Source organism: Scyliorhinus canicula, chromosome 27 (genome assembly GCF_902713615.1).
Source record: "Scyliorhinus canicula chromosome 27, sScyCan1.1, whole genome shotgun sequence".
Classification (NCBI taxonomy): domain Eukaryota; kingdom Metazoa; phylum Chordata; class Chondrichthyes; order Carcharhiniformes; family Scyliorhinidae; genus Scyliorhinus; species Scyliorhinus canicula.
In genome coordinates, this window is record NC_052172.1 from 11,809,227 (window position 1) to 11,817,265 (window position 8,039).

Below are 8,039 nucleotides of genomic sequence, written 5' to 3' on the forward strand. Positions count from 1 at the left end.
AGATGAGCCCCCCCCACTCCTGTCTGAAAGCCCCCCCCCTTCCTGTTCTTGGGGCCCTGAGAAGATGAGCCCCCCCCCCCCCCCCCCCCTCCTGTCTGAAAGCCCCCCCCTCCTCCTGTTCTCGGGGCCATTATCAGCAGACACTGAGCCGCCCGCCTCACACCTAGACTCAGGGAGCTTTGTTTTTGAATTCCTCTCATGCCTTGGCACTCATGCATTCCACAGTGCAGAGAGGATCTTTATCCATTCACCATGGCCTCGCCCCTCCCTCCCTATCTCTGTAACCTACAGCCCTCCGAGATCTCCGCATTCCTCCAATTCTGGCCTGCTGAACAACCCTGTTCCATCGCTCCGCGATTTGGCGGGTGTGCCTTCAGCTGCCGGGCCCCCCCTAAACCCCGAGAGCCCCCCCTAAACCCTGGGATCCCCTCCTTAGGCCCCGCCGCCTAAAGGAGGGCCTGAAAACACCGTCTCTTTAACCTTTGGTCGCCTGGCTGGTTTGTAGCTGGGTGTCAAAGTTTGGCTTGTGGTGCAGTGCCTCGGGACGTTTTACTGTGTTTATATAAACTTATGAGCACCCAATTCTTTTTTTTTGCCGATTGCGGGTCAATGTAGCGAGGCCAAACCACCTACCCTGCACATATTTTTTGTGTTGTGTGTGTGGGGTGGGGGGGGGGGGGGCAACTCCACACGGACAGTGACCCGGGGCCAGGATTCGAACCTGGGACCTCGGCGCCGTGAGGCAGCAGTGCTAATCCCTGCCCCACCGTGCTGCCCTTGTTTTCCTGTGTTTAAAGGCTTTATTTATATATACATATTATTTATATATAAACGGGTCAAATGGCACCTACTTGTGCTACGCTGGGCCGCTGATTACCCACTCACATTGCCCAGCTTGGCCTTGGGCGTGTATTTTGATTTCTCGTCTGTGTCTTTTGTTATCTGTGTTACGGGTGGGTGGATTTCCTGTTGTTTTGTGGTGGAGCGTCCCTCGGTGGGGAGGGGTGGGGGGTGGGGTGGGGGGGGGGGGGGGTAACTGATTATTTTTGTTTGTTATCTGATGATGCAGGTCGGCAGATACTCACACACACACACACATTGTCGGCCGGCACCTAGTCAATCACATAGTCAGTTTGAGTCTCACAGTGTGCTGTATACATCACACACACACACACACCTCTGCTCTTCGTGTAGGTTTTCACGTCCTGCCCTGCTCTGGCTGCAGGTATGTTTCAATTTATTATATCACGGGATGTGGGCATCACTGGCTGGGTCAGTGCGTTTATTGCTCCATCCCAACCCCGGGTTCGATTCCAGCCTCGGGTGACTGTCTGTGCAGAGTCTGCACGTTCTCCTCCCCCCCGTGTCTGTGTGGGTTTCCTCCGGGTGCTCCGGTTTCCTCCCGCAGTCCAAAGATGTGCAGGTGATGTGGATTGGCCGGGCTAAATTGCCCCTTAGTGTCCGGATTTAAGGTTAGGTCACAGGGCTGGGTGAGGTAGTGGGCCGAGGTAAGGTGCTCTTTCGGAGGGCTGGTGTAGACTCGATGGGGCGAATGGCCTCCCCCTGCACTGTAGGGATTCTATTCTACGAGCCCCACCCAACCGGCACATCTTTGGACACTAAGGGGAAACTTCAGAGGAACGTCTGTCCATGAGGATAGATTGGGAAAGTTGGAGAGAGGAAGGCTGAGAGGAGATTTGATAGAGATGTTCAAAATTGTGAGGGGAGCTGGACAGAGAAGACGGAGAAAAACTGTTCCTGCTCGGAAAAGGATCGAGAACGAGAGGGGCACAGATTTAAAGTGAAAGGTGCTTTAAAAATGTACATCTTTCGTATTTGTAATTGATTTTTTTAAAAAACAATTATTTTTTTCCCAATTAAGGGTATTGCTCGTTATGCTTTCCCTTAATTTGCTCTGTTTTAATTACCTTTGCTCAAGAGTCGCCAGGTATCTTTCTGATACCACCACAGGGTTCAAAGCCGAATACTGATCAATGACTCGATACACCAGTTAGTAAGTTTGAAATCAATACATATTTAGTTACACACACAGTCAATTATTACTCATGCATAAACTCTACTCGTTAAACTACAACTACTACTAAAGCCTATACTTAGCTTCGAGTGGCCCACTCAGTCAGAGGAACAATGGCCGCTGTCCGGTTCTGATACTGCTGGCTTCGAACTGGTATAGAATAGTAGCTCGGAGCGTCTATCTCGTAGTGTGCGTTGACCTTAGACTTACTTGGCTGGTGCTTGGCGGCCTCTTGTCGCTGAGATCCAAATGCCAAGGTGAAGGTGAGAAGGAGTAAGAGATCTTCCAAGAGCCTCCAAGAAAGCGAACTGAACTTGGGGACTCTGTTTTATAGCCCCCAGGGGTTTCGCGCCCTTCTGGGCAGACCCCGGACTTGGTCCCAATTAATTGGACCATGTCCCAATCGTTGGTATTGATTTTCTCCAATAATAGGGTTGTTCCCTGATCGTTGGGCCCCTAGGTGGTCGTTGGCCTGCCTTTGTCTTAGCTCCCACTGGCGCCGGGGAGTCCTGGTCTCGATTGTTTCAATGGTTCTTTTTGTCCCCGGAGATAGCTCATTAATATGCTAATGGCTACTAGTTTCAGTTCTGTCTGGGTTCTGCAAGTCCTAATCCACAGGAAACCTTGCACCTGCTTGTTTTCTCTAGCGCTGTCCATTTTTCCCTGCTCTCTTTGCGAGTGTCCATTTTGGAATCGGGACGTGGCCACCCCAGGTGGCTACAAGGGGCAATGTTTTAGTGTGGCCAATCCACCTAACCTGCATTATTTATAATTGCCTGGCTCAATAGATAGCATTCTGACTTCTGAGGCAGAATTGGCAGCAATCCAACTTGAGCCCCAAATCTTAGCTGGTACCTCCAGTGCGGCAGTGAGAGAAGTTTGAGAAGTTGCCCCATGTCGGCTGCTCCTCTGTCCTTTGACATTGCGAGCTACAATCTGGCCTCAATCGTGCTCACCTACTCCTAGCCTCGTCTAGTTCTCCAAACCGCGGACAAGTCGTGTGGTTCATGGGATTGCACTGGAGAGGATGCAGAGGAGATTCACCAGGATGCCGCCTGGAGGGGGCAAACTTGAACTTTTGCCCCCCCCCACCGCTCTCTCCCTTTGTGGGGGGGGGGGGGGGAACTGTGTCATGCCCCGCCTCTTGTAACATCTAGCCCTGCCCCCAATGGCATTATACCCCACCCCCAATGCCACCGCACCCCGCCCACCATAATGTCGAACCAACGCCCCGAATGACCCTCCAGACCCCACCCACCCTCAGCTCGCACAGGAACCCGAAAGCTCGCCCACGCTGCCCAGTCTGGTTGCTGCCCAGTCCAGCCCATTCACTCTCAGCCCTGCTGACTGGCTGGCCTCTGGCTCCAGTTCAAGTCGGGCAGCACGGTAGCATCGTGGATAGCACAATTGCTTCGCAGCTCCAGGGGTCCCAGGTTCGATTCCGGCTGGGTCGCCTGTCTGTGCGGAGTCTGCACGTTCTCCCCGTGTCTGCGTGGATTTCCTCCGGGTGCTCCGGTTTCCTCCCACAGTCCAAAGATGTGCAGGTTAGGTGGATTGGCCGTGATAAATTGCCCCTTAGTGTCCAAAATTGCCCTTAGTGTTGGGTGGGGTTACTAGGTTATGGGGTTATGGGGATAGGGTGGAGGTATGGGCTTGGGTAGGGTGCACTTTCCAAGAGCCGGTGCAGACTCGATGGGCCGAGTGGCCTCCTTCAGCACTGTAACTTCTATGATTCTATGAGTCGCCCTGCAGGTTCCCCGAGACACGACGGCAGCAATGCTTGCCTGACCTTCTTCGCACCTCCCCACTGCCCCCCATTGGCTGGGGTCGCACACTGCAGCCTGTCGCCTGGCCGCGGGAACCCTCACAACATTTAAGAAACATTTAGATGAGCGTTTGGAACGCCGCAGCGTCCTCGGCTATGGATCAAGTGCTGGAAAATGGGATTAGAGCAGATGGTGGTTGATGGCTGGCACAGACATGGTAGGCCGAAGGGCCTCTTTCTGTGCGGTAAAAACTCTACCACTCTGAGAGGTGATGGGGAACTTCAGTCAATGGATTGGAAAGGATGGGGCAGTTTTCTTCAGGGAGATTTGATTGAGGTGTTCGAAACCACAAGGGGATCTGGGAGGGTCTGCAGGGAAATACTCTTCCCATTGGTGGATGGATCGAGAAGCAGAGTGGCACAGATTTAAGCTATTTGGCAATAGAGGCAATGAGGGGAATGTTTTTCACACAGTGAGGGGTGAGGGTGTGGGACGTGCTGCCTGAGAGCGTGGAGGAGGCAGCTCCAATTGAGGCCTTCAAAACGCCTTGAATTATTATTTGAAAAGGAATGTGAGAAGGCAGAAGATGGAGGTGAATTAAGTGAATTGCTCCGAGCTTGCACAGACATGATGGACGCCCATGCTGTAAAGGTTCTGTGACTCTAGTTTATTGCAGTTGTGCCGCGTCTCAGAATGGTCTCGTCTCTCTCTCCCTCTCTGCCACCCCTCCTCCCTCCAGTGCACCACCTGAACTGTGTCTGCTGCATTCCTGTTGAGCCTCGTCCTGTTCTCAGATTCAGTTGTTATCTCTTAACCATGCCTTTGTAAACGCAAGATATCTCAATGTCAGATCTCCTCCACAGATCTCCTCTGCACAGCTCAGGAGTTGGAGGCAGACAGAGACTGTTTACACAGAGCACAAACAAGGGGAGCTGTACAGAGACCTGAGAGGTAAACAAATGATAGGGCCGCTGAACTCTCTACCTCTTCTCCCCTCGCTGCTAGCACCCCCCCCCCCCCCCCCCCCCCCCCCCCGCCTCTGCAATTAACAGTCCTGCTTCAGCTACACCAGTCATAGAACATAGAACAGTACAGCACAGAACAGGCCCTGCGGCCCTCGATGTTGTGCCGAGCAATGATCACCCTACTCAAACCCATGTATCCACCCTATACCCGTAACCCAACAACCCCCCCCCTCCCCCCCTTAACCTTACTTTTTAGGACACTACGGGCAATTTAGCACGGCCAATCCACCTAACCCGCACATCTTTGGACTGTGGGAGGAAACCGGAGCACCCGGAGGAAACCCATGCACACACGGGGAGGACGTGCAGACTCCGCACAGACAGTGACCCAGCCGGGAATTGATCCTGGGACCCTGGAGCTGTGAAGCATTTATGCTAACCACTATGCTACCGTGCTGCCCATGCCCTCTCCGGTCTCGTGCAGTCGTTCCGTGAGCCTGAGGGGGGGGGGTGTCTGTAATTGTCAGGACTCCGTCACCTCCATCAATATCATTTTGGGACAGGATGTAGCTGTCGGGGTGACCATGACTGGTGTGGGGGAGGGGGGGGGGGTGCAGGGCAGCGGAGGAGTGGGCTGGGTATTACCCCACGAGTCGGCACATCGTGCCAACTTCTATGCCCAGTTCTCAGCTGAAGTCATGGCTCCGTGTGCTCCGCCCGGATGGCACACGGGGATGCCCGGGTGTGGTCTGCCACCTGAGCGTACCCCTGCTTGGGCGGAATTTCACATTAAGCCCCAACCCCAAAACCTCAATAGCCGGTGCCCCACAGCCCCGGGCCCCCTTGTGGAAATGCCCTCAGCGTCCGTTGGCACGGTAACCGGAGAGGGGGGGGGGGCTTCCTGCATGGGTCGCTACCACCCACCCTTCGCTTCCTTGCCTTCGCCTGACGTCGGGACACCTTGTTGCCATTCGGTGGTGGAGGCCCCTATAGGGTGGAGTTCTCCGTCTTCACAACGGGACCCCTGGTTGGAGGGTGCTGCACGCATCAGTCTTGTACAATCATTGGTTCACGGACCCCCTGTCTTTTCTGTGGCCTTATGGAGGCCATAGACCATGCGTGTATAGATTGCGATTTTGTTTGCACTTCAGCCCCATGCTCCTGATCCAGGGGCACCCGGTATGGAGAGGGCGATGAAGGAGGGTGACCTCCTTAAGTAGCTGCTCCTGGTCCTGGCCAAACTTACCATCAACGGGTCCAGACAACTGTCTGCCCCTCTACTGCAGCTACATTCACGGCCTGATGTCCCTAAAGAGGAAGCATGCAGGACCCACCGGCATCACAAGGCCCTCCATGCCCAGTGGGCACCACAGGGTCTGGGTCAATGAATTGGTCAAAAGGTCGTACTCTGCCCGGTAATGGGTATGATTGGATCCTATCCCAGTGGGATGCTTTTCAGAGTCCCGAGGAGTTTCAGTTTGATCCTGGTCGCACAGAGACAAGTTCCTACTACACTCCCTCCTCTGTGTTTTAAGAATCCTGGTTTAAAAGACAGGCAGACACTGTGGCTGCAGAAGGTGCAATTAAGATGTTGTGCAAGTGAGATCATCCTTCTTTCAAACCATGCAAATGTTTTTTTGTTATGATTTCTGGGGAGTAGATACTTAGAGACATTGGGCGCGATTCTCCCAATATTTGTGGTAGGTTTTTCAGGGAGTTCCCCACCGCTATTCAATGACATTTAATCATTTTTAGAGCCTTGGGGAGTTTCTTATTGGTTCAGCCCAGACTTTGAGGGCAGGATTCTCCATCACCGGGATCCTCCGCTTCATTGGCAACATACTCAGCCCTGCGGTTTTCCCGTCGGCGGGGGTGGCCACGATGGGAAACCCCATTGGCCGGCTGCTGGGATGGAGGATCCCACTGCTGACGGGGGCGCGCCGGACTAGAACGCGGTTCTGGTGGGATGAGAATCCCGCCCAGAATTATTTCCAGCACTGGGAGCTGAACTCAGAGATCGGGCCACCATTTTGAAAGGGTGCCCCGATCTCTAAGTCAGCTTGCGGGTCTCCTACAGCCCCCCCCCCCCCGCCCCCCACCCCCCCACCCTTGGGCACTGTCACTCCCCCACACACATGGGCACTATCCCACAATCCCTAAGGGAGGACACCGCTGTGCGGTCTCTGGGGGTCCCTCCCTCTTCAGGCCCCCCCCCCCCATGCCCACTCACTGGCCCATTCCAGGACCTCCATGTGCAAACTCCCCATGGACAGTGACCCGGTGCCGGGATCGAACCTGGAACCTTAGCTCCGTGAGGCAGCAGTGCTAGCCACTGTGCCGCCCTGTCATGTTTTTCCGATGATATAAAGGCAACAATCACTCACAGGGGATGGGGTAAACATGTTGTGAGTTCATTTATTAAGACTAGAAATGTAAGAACAGTTCTCCACAGGTATCAAGCTTGAAGACATCTGAGCTATGTGCGCATGCTCTGTTCAAAGCAAAAGTAAAACCAAGACTGGATCACATGACGCATTTCTCTTCCAGTGATGTCATGCTGCTATCCTTCACAATATTGGATTGCTGACCTCTCTTAAGAACCTGGATAAGTTAGAGACTTAATAGATTTTAATTTGCTACGGAAGGGGGGAGGGGCCTGGCACATCTTGCGGCATTCCTCCCTCTGAGCCAGAAGTCCCTGGTTCAAGTCCCATGCCAGAATTGGGTGTAAAAGCTTCTATAGATATATCAAGAAAAAAGGTTCCTTACAGTCAGAAACAGGAGAATGTATAATGGGGAACAAAGAAATGGCTGACCAACTAAATATATTTTTGGTTCTGCCTTCTGCATACCAGAAATGTTGGGGAACACAGAGATTGGTGAGAGGAAGAACTGAATGAGATAAGTATTAATAAAGAAATAGTATTGGGAAACTTGATGGGACTGAAGGCCGATAAATCCCCAGGGCCTGATAATCTACATCCCAGAGCACTAAAAGATGGTCATCTTCCAAGATTCTATAGACTCTATACGGGGCAAGCCATTGAGGATTGCGATGAGGAGGAATTTCTTCACCCACACAATGGTCGGCCTGTGAAATTCACGACCACATGAAGCAGTTGAGACCAAAATATTGTATGTTTTCAAGAAGCAGTAGCTCTTCTGGTTAAAGGGATCAAAGGATATGGGGGGAAGGCAGGATCAGGTTGGATGATCGGCCAGGATCATAATGATTGGCGGAGCAGGTTCGAAGGCCGAATAGCCTCCTCCTGC

General features: G+C 53.0%; 1 long non-coding RNA gene across 1 annotated transcript in view; it reads left to right on the forward strand.

The window, feature by feature from the left end:
- Positions 1-1,147: 1,147 nt before the first annotated feature.
- Positions 1,148-8,039, forward strand: part of LOC119957931 — a 37,410-nt gene continuing 30,518 nt past the window's right edge. The window contains exon 1 of the long non-coding RNA XR_005458945.1: positions 1,148-1,225. This is a non-coding gene — a long non-coding RNA (uncharacterized LOC119957931). The remainder of the gene's footprint in view (positions 1,226-8,039) is intronic.